Below are 14,329 nucleotides of genomic sequence, written 5' to 3' on the forward strand. Positions count from 1 at the left end.
TAAATTATAAGGAAAAAAATGGATGGGAAGCTTATAAATCAAAATCAATTTAAATTATATCAATGAAATGCATTGAATATATTTTGTTTCCTGATTCAAACAAACTCTAAGTTAAAAATGCTAAGAAATATTGAAAGAAATGTGAATACTATGATTTGTACTTAATTACTTCCAAAAAGATAAAAATTTTGGAATTATGATTTTTAAAGTGTCTTTTATAGATACACATTGAAGGATCTTTGGATGAGCAATGTGTTATCTAGGATTTATCTGAAAACAACCAAGGGAGGGTGTGGATGGAGAATAAGTATAGACTTACAGAAAAATACACTATTTTGAAACTGGGTATTAGATCCATGGAGTTTCATTATGTTACTTTTTCCTTTTATATATTTACACTTTCCCATAAATTTTTTAGATAGTACCCACATTAAAATCATAGACAAAATAATAATGGATGAGGAAAAATCATCATCTCAAGTTATTTAAAGGCTGTAAGAAGAAACAATAAAAAAAATCTAAGCTTATACATGCTTTATCTTTTAAAAAACCTATTTATATTGTTTCAACTCATTGGCCAATATGCTCATACTTTTTAAAATTTTAGAATTTTAAAATGTACATGACTGGACATAATAGAAAATTGTGACCAAAAATGTTGGTCATATCCTTTTGTGAGAAAGTAAGCATTTCTTGGCTTTATTTATTTATTTTTAACGTCAACTAATCTTAAGGATTAGGCATTAAACGTCAGTTACTTTTTAAAGTACATTTGCTATTTACTCTCCACCAGGGAGAAATGTGACCTCATTCCATGTTCTGAATAACACAACAGTGCCCTAGTGATTAGTGCATCAGGTCAGATGGGAGAAAAACACATGGCTCTGCACTTTTAACAACCTGCTCTGCCTTAAACTGGTTACCAAAGGATTTAAAGGCAAATCATTAAAAAGTAAAAAGTCAATTGATTAAGCATGGTAGGTAATAAATAAAACAAATTCTATATTTATGTTACTGGCATAGAGGTAACAGTCTCCTGACAATGTATCTTTCACACTCTATTCAGATATAATAAACATCTAAAAGTTTGATTTCATTTTAAGCTTATAGCTTTGTATATTGGAGGGCTACTGTTATTTTAACTACTACCAGTGTCAAGCTTTGAAATGCTCCCATCACCACATAAAGCTCACTTATACCCCTCAGTAGTCAATTCTCATCCCCACCTTGCTTCTAAGCAATCACTGGTTTTTCAGAAAGCAAAAAGATTTTGCCTTTTCTAGAAATTTCATATAAATTTCATACAAAGCCATAAAATATATAGTCTTCAGTGAGTGGCTTCTTTCATATGGCACCTGACTACGCAAGACTATAACATTTTGCTGCCTCGTTCCAGAGTGTCTTCTTGATATAGTAGAGATAGCACTGAAAAAATAGGCGGAAGGCCTCAATCCTATCTCTGCCAGTCCAATCTGTGAACTAAGACACACATTTTAACTTCTCTTGTCTGGCAACAGTAGGATGATCTGTCCTCCTCAAGGCTACTGTGTGGAGATAACTAGAGAGAATGGATAAAGTGCTTTCTAAAGTGCAACACATAAAACAGATCAATTCAGAAGAAAAAGCTATCAGAAATGAGAGAAATGATAGCTTCAAAAAATATTTTATTAAACACAAATAAATATATTAAAATATAAATTTTAAATATTTCACTTTTTCACTGTGGAAATGGGAATAAGATGGAGGAAGACTGAATACATTTTATGAAATTGGAATAAAATAGGAAAAAAAACCTAAAACTAGAATTATAAAAAGGAACAATGTTCTATCAAAGCCTAACAAAGCCCATCTAAAAAAAAAAAATCAAATAGCAAGGTTTAGAAATATACTTCGGTTTTTAAATTTTTACCACCAAAAGAATTTATTCTACATCGGACACATCTGACAAAGTTATAGTTATAAAACATAGCATATAATCCTTGTCTTCAAGTTTCCTCTACTTTCCCTACTAACATGGGAAAAGGGCAAATAAAATGGCCTTTAAATAAAATTTAAGGACAAGGAAAGAACACTCTTCCAGCAAAATAAGATCATAAAGATTATGCGAAGGTTGACATTTTAAACTTATAGTTTTATTTATTTTATCTGATGTCAGGAAAGAAGATTAGATAATCTACAATCCCTACATCTACATCACTCTGATGGATCTCTTTTCCTGATCCAACTCTGAATCTTGAAGTTTCCCTCTGCTTTTCTATACCCTAGGGAAAATGTTGCAACATAACTGTAGTGTTATAGGCTTGAAAATTTCTGCCACCAAGAGGAAAATGAGGAAAACTTATAATTTACAAGGAGGTATAAAAGACCATGACACTTGGGAAGGGGTAAAGAATGGGTTATATGAGAAGATAGCTCATCCTTGTAGGCTGAATTTGGCCAGCTGCAGGAAAATGCAATTGGAATGCATGAAAGATCTAGTCTGTGTGGAAATTTCAGGAAGCCAGTGAGAACACGTGACTTTTTTTTTGCCTTTTTGTCTTTGTAAGTTAGACAAATTATACAGATCTGAAGTAAAGTGCTAACTGGAAGTTTTCCAAGCATTTATAGGCTCTTATCCAGTAAAGAAAAGGGGGAATCTTCAATCCATGACTATAAAATGTCAGATCTCAATCAGATGTGTGAAGTATCTTCATTGATGATGGTCGCAGGATAAAAAAGTTGATCATTAAATTAATCTAGTTAATTAAAAAATAAGATTAATTTCCCCCTGTTTTGGTCACTCTCTTTAGGAAAAAAGACAAATATAAGAAAGTTAAATAAATTTCAAATTACTGTTTAGCACAGTGAGTATAGAAGTATGTAGCATACTGAACAACAGTTTTATTAGTAATGATGAAGAAAGAGTAATCATTTAAGGCTGGAACACTGGAAAATTTCAGGGAGAAGAAATTAATGTATATGACAGCAGAGTAGGATGTTTAAATTAAGAAACTAAAAACAAATGAAAACTCAGAAAAATTATATAATGTGCCCAAATTTAGTAGTAGGAGATCACAGAATTAAAACCAAATTTTCTAATTCTATATGAGTACGCTGCTTGTTATAAAAATTATACCCAATTAATGGACATTTATTTGCTCAACAGTATTTATTGCATGACTGTGATATGCTGAATTCTGTTCTAGCTCATGAAGATAAAGTCGTAAGGGAAGCAAAGCAGTGAACAAAATTAAAGTCCCTCCTTTTGTGGAGCTTGCATACTAAAGTGAGGTTGCAAGACAGAAAATGAATAAATATATGGTATAAAGTCATATAATGCTATGAAAAAGTCAAAAAAGGGTAAGCAGATAAGACAGGAAAGAAAATTATAATTTTAATCAGGATGTCTAGGGAACATCCTTCTGGGGAGGTAACATTTAAGGATTAATCTAAATGAGATTTTTCAGGTAGAGGAATCTGGGATTACAAAGACTCCAAGGTAGGAATATGTGAAGCATGAGATATGACTAGTAAAGATGTCAGTGTAGCTGGAGTAGAATGAGCCAGAGAAAGTAATAAGACTTGTTGAGGTCTACACATTTTATTCTTTTACAGTACAGAAGTTTGTAAATGTGTTCTTATTGTTTGAAGAGTGCTACTTACAGATTAGTACAAAGGAAGTGCTACATAGCACTACTTAGTAAGTAGCACTTGCTTCAAAAGTAAACAGTTTTTTCTACTTTCATAGTAAAAGCCTAATAAACCTGTATAAGTTACTGCTTATCACACTAGACTTTACATATTGTATAATTATTCATGGAATGCAATAGATTCTGGCTTATTATAGTTCAGTTATGACATCATACTCAATGTATATAACAGAACCTAAAAAATATTACTGTCATTTAAAGTCTACAGGTGACTCTTGAACAACATAGGTTTGAACTGTGCAGGCCCACTTACACAGTTTTTAAATATATAATTTAATATATAAATAAGTATACTACTATAAATGTATTTCCTCTTCCTTATGATTTTATTAATAACATTTTCTTTTTTCTAGCTCACTTTATTGTAGGAATACAGTACATATTACATATATGCAGATTGTCAACTGCACAAGGGGTTAGGACCTCTAACTTCTACATTGTTCAAGGGTCAACTATATAATGAAAGATACATTGATGAATTAATGAATGATTAAATGAATGACTGTATCAGTTAGCTATTCTTGCATAACAAACCACTCTAAAATTTATTGGCATAAGCCAATAAGCTAGTGACAGATTGAAAAGAAAATGTCAAAAAACACAAATGACCAAAACTCACTCCAGAAGAAATAGAGGGCAATTAGTCCTGTATCTATTAAGAAATTGTATTCATAGCTAAAACTTTCCAAAAAGGAAAACTAATGATTCAGATGGCTTTATTAATGAATTCTATAAAATATTAATGGAAGAAATACCAATGCTTAAAAACACCAAACCCAAACAAAGCAAAACAAAACAAAAAAAGTCCAGAAAATAGAAGAGGGCATACCTCCTAACTCTTTCAATGAGGACAGCATTGCAGTGATACCAAAACAGACAATGATATTGTAAGAAAAGAAGATTATAGACCAAAATTCCTCATGAACATGGATGAAAAATCCTTTATAAATATTGGCAGACTAAGTCCATTATATATAAGTAGGATGATGTATCCTGAGCAAGTGAGATCTATCCTGGGAATGTGAGGATATTTCCAAGTGAGATTAGCATTTAATCTCATTAATTTAGTAGACTGAGTAAAGCAGATTGACCTCCTGATGTGGATGGGCATCATTCAATCCACTGAGGGACTGCATAGAACAAAAAGGTGCAGGGAAGGAAAATTTACTCTTTGTGATGAAATGCTGAACTAGAATGAGTATTCCGCCCTGTGACTGGGAATTACAACATTAGCCCCCCTGATTCTCAGGTTTCCAGACTCATACTGAATAGCACAACCAGGTTTCCTGGGTCTCCAGTTTACAGACAGCAGACTGTGGGACTTCTCGGCTTCCATACTTGTGTTAGCCAATCAGCCAATTCTTTATGGCAAATTAATTTGTATCTAATTACTATCTGTCTCTTTATCTCTATCTCCTAATTGGTTCTGCTTCTCTGATGAAGCCTGACTATTACAGTAATTCATTTATACCAGTATTTTAAAAGAGAAAAAAAACTATTTAACAGATGCCTGAAAAACAATTTGACAAAATTCAATATCCACTTCTGACAAAATTTCTCCACAACCTATGAATAAAAGCCAAATTTTTAACATAATAAAAGTTATCTGTTAATAACTAGAGTTAACATCTTACTTTGTTGTTAAAGACCAAATAGTTTCACTCTATGATTAGGACCAAAATAATAATTTCTACTCCTACCATTCCTATTCTACAACATGCATGCCAGTGCAATAAGACAAGGAAAAGAAATACAAGGCATATGGATTGGAAAGTAAGAAATAAAACTGTCTTAGAGGTCATGATTGTCTACATAGAAAATAGCAAAGGATATATTAAAATAAATGAGTTTAGCTGGTTACAGAAAAAAAAAAAAGCCAGCATATTAAAATCAATTGTCTTTAAACATACCAGCAATAAAAATTAGATAATGAATTTTAAAAATATACCACAGTACTACTAAAAATAGGGTAAGTCTCAAAATAATGGTCATAATTTGTATAATAAAAAATACCACATTGCTGATAGATATCAAAGAAGATCTAAGTAAATGGAGAGATAGCTCATGTTCATTAATTGGAAGACTTAAAATTATCAAGATGTAAATTCTCAAATTGATCTACAGATTGAACACAATCCCAGAGAAAATCCTATAAGCCTACTTTTAATCTGCAAACTGATTCTAAACTTTACATGAAAAAGCAAGAAATCAAAGAATTGTTAAAACTATTTTGAAAAATGAAAACAAAGTTAGAAGACTCACACTACCAGATTTTAAGATTTTCTATAAAGCTAGAGTAATCATATAACATGGTGTTAGTAAAATTATAGTCACATATCAATAGAACAGAATGAAATGTACGGAAATAGACCCATATACATATAAGGAAATTGTTTTGACAAAGTCGGCACTATTATTCAATAGAGAAATACCTTGAAACAATTATACGTCCTTGTGAAAGGAAAATAATGGAAATTTGAAAGTAAAACCTAAAATTGAAAACTTCTATCTAGAAGAAAACAGGAGAAAATCTCTGATGTTGAAATAGAAAATCATTTTTTTTAAATAAAACATATTTAAACCTCTGCTTTTTGCAAAACAGCATTTTAAAAGAAAAAGCAAGCTGTAGTCTCAGAGAGAAATATTTGCAAAACACATTTAACAAGGTACTGGTAACCAGAATATACAAAGAAATCTGAAAAATTACTAATAAGGAAAGAAATAGCATAATAAAAATGGTAAAATATATGAAAAGATAATTCACTACAGAAGAGACTTGGATGAAAATAAGCACTTGTAAAGACGCTCACTATCATCAGTCATTAGGCAAATGCAAATTAAAACCACAGTGAGATACCACCACATATCTAATCAAATGCAAAAAAAAAAAAAAAAAAAAAAAAAGAACAAGAAATAGTAAAATGAGAAAGACATAGTACACTCAACACAAGGGAAAGTAAACAGAACTCTAAATAAATCATATATTATATGTAAAAGAAATTAAGATATAGGTGTATACAAATGCCTGGAAACAAATGTTATGGTCCTTTATTCATAATCATAATGGACAAACAAATCATTCTATATCCATACAACACTCAGCATAAAAAAGAAATGTGCTATTATTCATACTATGGTATCAGTGAGTCCCAAAAGGAGTATCCAAAGTCAACTTAGGAACAGAATCAAAAGGATTCATGCTTTATGACTCCATTTATAAGACATTTTAGGAAACACCAAACTATGGGGACAAAAACGACATCAACATTTACTAGAGGCCAAAGTAGTGGTTATGGTGGGTTGTTTGATTACAAGTGGATGATAGAAACACTCTATATTCTTTGGGATGATAGAAATAGTATATATCATTCTTGTTGTGGTGGTTATAGGATTATATAAGTTGGTTGAAATGCATACACTTGCATACCTAAAAGACGTAAGGTTTGTTTTTTGCCATTATACCTCAATAAACCTGAAAAATTACATAATTGCCTTAACACAATAATAAATTATTGCTCCTATTCCTACATATTATCTGGACGTACTGTTTGAGCCTGCTGGATTAGGTTGGTATTGGCTGGACTATCTAATATGTCTGAGGTCAGCATGGTGGAGCAGGCAGGGCTGACTGGTCCGATGAACTTGTTTAGGATGGCTCTTCATGTATTTTCTCTCTGCAGAAGTATGTCTCACATGACATTCTCAGAGTTTCCAGAGAGTGGAAATGTCTTGAATACCTCGAGGTTAGAGTTGGACCTGGTACACCATCAGTCCTGGCCCACAAGTAAACTTTAAGTTTGAGTACAAATTCAAGAGGTAGTGATACCCTCTTGCCTCTCTCAGAAACCGAATAGCTTTTACAGTCTATCACAATAAGTGAATGAATATGTCATCAGCCTAAGTTCCATCACTTAAACTTTTAATGTTTTCTCTAATTTTCTTCATATAAGAATAATTTAAAAACCCCACAATCTTGACAGGGTATAATTAAATGTTACATAATAAACCCTAGGACATGGGTTATCTAGTAAATTTAGTGCGAATCAATAACAAACTTGTGCAATTTAGTCCAAATTAAAACCTTTTACATGCATTTCTACGGAATTCAAGACAAGACTTTTGTACAAAATGAATTAGTTTATGGATAAATTGGTTTAGTAGAGATCTTTTAAAGGGAAGAAGAGCAAAAAATCAAACAATATAATAACTGAATTTTTTAATGTATCTTTTGAAGATTTTAATTATTTGCTTGAGAGAGAGAGGGTGCACATGTACACAAGATGGGGGTGGAGTGTGGGCATGCACAGGAGCAGGGGAGGGGCAGAGGAAGAAGCAGAATCCCCTCTGAGCAGGGAACCTGATGGGGGCTCCATCCCAGCACCCTGGGATCATGACCTGAGCCAAAAGCAGACACTTAAGTGACTGAGCCACACAGGTGCTCCAATAATTGAATTTTAATAAAAGTAAACTCTTTTGTGAAAGACAGTGAACCCAGAGTATAAAGAGTAGCATTTATATTAAGTAAAAAAAAAAATTATGAAAAGTCATTATATAGTCTGCCATATATAATTTGGGTGACTGTGTAAAATTCCTAAAATAATTACTTTTTAATTAAATAACATGTATGAGACAGAATAAAATCACATGCATCTATAGTACCACAGGTAACACATATCCTAAATAATTTACATATATTATGTAATTTTAATCTTTATAATATTGCTTGTGGTATCTATAATTCCTGTTTTACATATAAGAAAATGGAGGCTCGGAAAAGTTAAGAATACTTTAAGGTAACAACTGCTATGAAATAGAGTCAGGATTTGACCTCAAGCAATCTGCGGCAGATTAAAAACCTATTTTAGCTAAGTCTGAGACAAAGGTTTATTTGGAATTGTCTAAGGTAGCAAAATTTTGTGGTGTTGGGAGATGGGGCGCTAAGGCAAATAGGAGGAAAGCCAGTAGAGTGCGTTATTGGGTTTGCTACCTGTATAGGCGGCTGGTGTTGATAAGGCAGGACCTTCAGATCTGCCTTCCCCTGGGACAGAGAAGACATTTTATGCACTCTCTCCCTGTCCTCATTGATCAAGGATGGTTCCAAGGGTGTTAATGTTCCCTGAAGTTGGGGTGGCTCACAAATGAGTCCCAGTAATTTCCCACAGACCTCATAAATTGCAGAGGTACAAGAAATAAGCCCTAGAGAAGACAAAGTAAGATTGCATTTAAGCGAAACTAAAGTCTTTGCTCACTTAGTTGACTTTATAAGGGTTGAAGTAGACAGTAGGGCCTAGAAGTGGGGCATAGGCAGAAACAAGTGTCTATATTGTCTTTAAATTTAGAATATAAAAAGATGATCTAAATTGATAGCTATCTTGCCAATATATTTCCATAAGATTCATTTAAAAAAAAAGCCATGATAAAAAATATGTATTGAATGCATAAATCATATTGATTATTAAATGTAAGTAAAGGTACATAGTTATTTTCTCACAGTCTTTTCTGAATCTCTTATTCAATATGCAAATGATTAGGAGCTAAAATTAATCATGAAATATATTACCTTCCTTATGAGAACTATAAATCAAAGGGAAGTGACTCTTATCAGAAAGAAATGAAAAAAAGCATGTATTACCTCCAGGCTAAGTGGTTCCACTCCAGAAATATAGTAGGCCATATCTTATCTCCAGCTAGAGATAAGTATTTTAATATCCAAAGGCTTATTGTTGTTTATTAGTTTCCAAAATGCAAATTGATAAAGGTCATCATTAAATAAAAGAAAATTGACTGCTTCCTCTTCTATATAGAAGGAAGACCTTTAGTGGACAGGTATAGAGACTATTGAGACATACATTCAGGGTTACTCCCTCACTTAGTATACAGAGATGTATTTGATGTAGTAGAAATATACTCTATCAAAGAAAAGAAGCCAGACTTCATGTCCTTTAGTTTGTACTAAGACGTTCTGAGGGACAGACCTGAATAGACCTTAGCAATAGTTACGGTTTACAATCTTCTTTAATAAGTCAAGCTGGTTCCACAGTAGATTAGAAGTGCCTTCAACCACAAGGGACATAAAAATTTCCCTGGGTGCAAACAGTCTGCTTTAGAGAAAGCAGGATTCTTTTAACTGTAGTTTAGTTTACTTTCAAGCCAATCTAGTGAATCTTAGGAGAATGAGAATACAATATCATGCTTTTTTCCTACTTAAAATGAGTCTATAGAAGGTTTGTATCCATGCTTCAAAAATGCTATCTTTCTGCTTGATTAATATTGCCTGGAAAATACCTGAATGAAGAAATTGAAAAATATCAAAAAGATAGTCAAACTATTCAGGAAAAACACTTTTGTTTTAAAAAGGACAACTAACAATACATGAGGATGGCTTCATTAAATACATCAACAACAAGCTAAAGGCCCCAGCTGTGGTCCTTGTACTGCACGCCAAAAGGCATTCAGAGGTAACAAATGACATTATGTTTTTAATATTAGTGTAATCTGGACTTAGTACTAGCTACATTGATTTGGGATAGCATTCAACATACATTCCACATACATTTTTCTTCCCCCCAATTATCTTTCTATCTTGTTCTTTCAAAAAGGATATATTCCAGGTGAATATTAGTTTCTAACAATAAAATATTCTTTGCATTTTTTTCAAATTTCACATTGAGAAACTTACTACAAAAGAAAAAAAAAGAAGAGGAAGGCCTAAGAAGTTTGCTGTTTTGTCTTCAATTAAGCTTCAGTTAGAAACATTGCTCCAAGTGTATGTCATTAACAATAAATGGAATGGATAATAAGGCCCTGTTGTGTAATGAGGCTCCTGCTTAGGGTTTATTAGCTTTTCAATAGTTTTGTTTTCTATTTAGATGCAATTTTGAAATTTTCTGCTTTAAATAGCACAACTTTAGCAATACGTAGTGAGTTTAAATTTTTAAATGCAAAGTACCTATCTTTACATAATAAAAGAACTCATGGAAATGCCATAATTTCATGACTGCTTAAAAAGTTTAAAAAGATATAATATTTTTAAACATTTTAATGGAAATTTTTATCCTTTAAAAAGTAGAGAGAATAGTATAATATACCCTTATGTAGTTATCATCCATGATCAAAAATGACCAATTTATGGTCAATCTCTTTAAATTGATACTCCGCCAACTTCTACATTATATTGAAACAGAACCCATAAATTATATTATCCATAAATATTATAGTATAATTTAAATGTCATCTCTTTCAAGGCTTTTTTAAATTCTAACAGAATTCATAGAATTTTTCAAAAGTTTAGGACATATACATAAATTTGTATTTATATATACACAAATATACGTATATAAGAGCATATACATAATTTAATGAATAGGAGAGGGCCCAAGATGGCGACTCAGAAAGACCATGAACTCACCTCTTCCACAAACACACCGAATGGACGCCTACATGTAGAGCAATTCCTACTGAAGTAGAACTGAGGACTTACTGAATAGCATCTGCACCCCAAAGGGTAGAGAAACCACATGGGAACAGCAAGAGATGAAGACAGGATAACCCCAGGAACACCAGCTCCAGACAGAGTGAACTGCAGTGGGGAGAAATAGTAGTGAGGGAGGAGGAGCAGATTTGTCTGCTGCGGGGTATTAAAAAAAAAAAACTAGCAGCAGCTTTAAAAGAGCAATTAGAATTTAAAGAAACCAGCCCTTGAGTGTCTGCAGGAGTCCTTCAGAATGCTCTCCATTGTCAGAGGGGCTGATGAGCCCCATTGTTTATGTTCCCCCAGGACACCTAGGATAATTTCTGGTATATAGTAAAAGATTAAAATAATTTAAATACAATAATTTCAAAATCATAAACAAGAGTGTCATTTAATATATTACTAATATAACATACCAAACTACCTACATGATAAAAGAAATAAAGAGGAAAGAAGAAAATAAAGAAAAGAAATAAAACATTTGGTTGATTATCCAACAACATTCACAAATATAAGTTACTCTGACAAAGAAGAGGAGAGATAACACTCATATTACAACTTCAGCTCAAGATGGCAGATTAAACCCACATGACAAGACTTTCTTCTTCATTCTAACACACAAATACCACATTAAATGTATTGGACGTGGACATACAATTTGAGGTTTAGGCACCTATTTTCGGAATGAACTTAAGGCAGTCAGACCTGTTCTTGATGAAGCACTATAATAGATTTTGTTTGTTTACATGTCAGAGAGCCTGAGGAGAGAGAAACCCTGACATAAGCTGTCCCATCAAAAATAGGAACAAAATTTTGCCCCTCCTGGCATAGACACAGACTGGGCACAGCCAAAAGTAAGTTATCAGTCCCAGATCTTGACTGGAAAAAAAGAAAAGAAAAACATTTTTTTTTTTACAAGTGATAAGGATATTAGAAAACCAGGCATTATGCACATAGAAGTACTGTGTCCCAAATAAAATTAACCCGTTAAACTCAAACTGAGAAACTAATATAAAACTGGTCTTTAACCAGTCCACATGACGCCGGCTAAAACAAACTCAAAATATTCTATAAGGACAACTGCTTAACCTAAGACACAGGTATAACAGATTTCCAAAAAAGGAAACGCCTATTGATTTGACATCCACCGGCAAAAATCTACAAAACACAGGAGAATCCACTAATATGAGACAACACGAACAAGAGAATAGCTAAAAATTTAAAGATGATGAATTTATGACTGAAACTCCTAAAGAAAAAGAAATCGAATCTATAAAATAACAAGGGAACTTTAAAGGAAATGCTAAGAATACAATGTAAACTTGGAAAATGTGGTCTTTAAAGAAAACACTAGATAGACTAGAAGGATGACCAGGTTAATTGGAAGATAAAGTTACAAAAAATAAATTAGAACATAACATGGAGGAAAAACAGTGGGTGATAATTTAGACATTAAAAAAATTAGTTTTACGGAGACTTGAGACCATCAATTCCACCCTGGTGGAGTAACTGGGCCACTTACAATAAATAATGAGAAAATAGGTGCTCACTTCGGCAGCATATATACTAAAATTGGAATGATATAGAGAAGATTAGCATGGCTCCCGTGCAAAGATGACAAGCAAACTCGTGAGGCATTCGGTATTTAAAAGAGAGAGAGACAGAGAATAGGACAAAATATATGAAACATGTGTTTCCAAACACTTAGGATTTCCCAAAAGGAAAATAGGCAGTGAAGGACTGTGATTCCTAAGAGAAGGAAGATAACCGAGTCTTAAAATCAGTCCAGCTTGATGAGGGAACGGAAGGCAAGCTGGACAAAGCAGAAGTTTTGTCCTCCCCCCCTCCATGGGATGTATATGACATTCCTCAGGCACTTCTGGCTGCCCTAAAGGACAAAGAAACATTCCTTACTACCTACAGCCCATTGACAAGTACTTGAAACAGGCATGGTGACATTCCTCTAGGAACTCAGCTGCCTTGATGTTAATACTTTGCTAAGGGCAAAAGGCAGTCCTAGCCTGACCCCCTCCCCTCCACCAAGATCCTGTAAGTCTACTTTAACGTATAAAAATTCCTTTGGAAACTTCCTTTATCTCTAACCCCCCAAGATATGTATTGGCAATCATCCCCCAAGCATATGGCCCACCAATATACATCTGAAGGGTCTCATGACTCAGGTTTTATTAGACAGTAATAAATGACCTTTTCCCAACAACAGCTAGCCCCCTCAAGGTCCTGGAAACCTTGCTTCCAAAATTCCTTAGAGACTTACGCTATCCCTAACCCCCTCCCAACTTGAGGGTATATAATGGGCCATTCCTCACAACCCCGGGGCAGCAGCTCTTTCTGCCCACAGGTCCTGTCCCCGTGCTTTAATAAACCACCATTTTGCACCAAAGATGTCTCAAGAATTCTTTCTTGGTCTTCGGCTCCGGACCCCACCCCACTGAACCTCACCCGTACCTCATCACAGCTTTCTTCAGGAGGTGTCTACCATATTGTAATGCAGGAGTGCTACTGGAAACAGACAATAGTAGCCTGTCTGTGTTCAGTCAGATACACACATAAAGGGGGCTGGAATCTGAGGGGCAAAGTATGAGATAGGAGCTAGCTAAACACAAGAGTTCCATAAATTTTCATAAAGCTTTCTTTGAATCTGTTGTTAAACATAAAGCACGGGCTGGTTAGAATCAAACTCTAGGAGCTAGGTAGAGAACCAGTACTGGGCTGGGTGGGTAGAGAGTGGTACTGAATAATTCCTAAATGATCACATGTTGGGATAAGAGATGTTTAAATCCTGATCATCCAGAGTGCAAAAAAAATAAATACCTGGGGCAGTCAAGAGAGATCTCTAAAGGTTTACAAATTAATTTGCAAATAAACTGCTGGTCAAAACAAACTTCAACAGTCTTTAAATGATAAAAAAGAACTCAAATATAAAACTTACAATGTCCAATACCCACCCCCAAAAGTATTAAATACACAAAGAAGTAGGAAAATGTAACTCATAACCCAGAGAATAATCAGTCAGTAAAAACTGATGCAGATGACAGAATTGATGGAAGAATAACACAAGATATTAAAACAGCTATAAACATGCTCAAGGACCTAAAGAAAAACACAAACATGATGAGGGAAATAGGAAATATATAAAGGAAATATATAA

The 14,329-nt window shown here is 33.6% G+C and overlaps 1 protein-coding gene and 1 non-coding gene across 2 annotated transcripts in view; both read left to right on the top strand.

The window, feature by feature from the left end:
* Window positions 1-14,329, top strand: part of LOC121100676 (zinc finger protein 570-like) — an 84,854-nt gene that overhangs the window by 17,082 nt on the left and 53,443 nt on the right. The gene's annotated exons all lie outside the window — the stretch shown is intronic.
* Window positions 12,703-12,809, top strand: LOC121100890. Its single transcript, XR_005832672.1, has one exon. It is a non-coding gene; the product is annotated as a U6 spliceosomal RNA (small nuclear RNA).

The sequence above is a fragment of the Ursus maritimus genome, unplaced genomic scaffold (assembly GCF_017311325.1).
Source record: "Ursus maritimus isolate PB19 unplaced genomic scaffold, ASM1731132v1 scaffold_5, whole genome shotgun sequence".
Taxonomy (NCBI): Eukaryota; Metazoa; Chordata; class Mammalia; order Carnivora; family Ursidae; genus Ursus; species Ursus maritimus.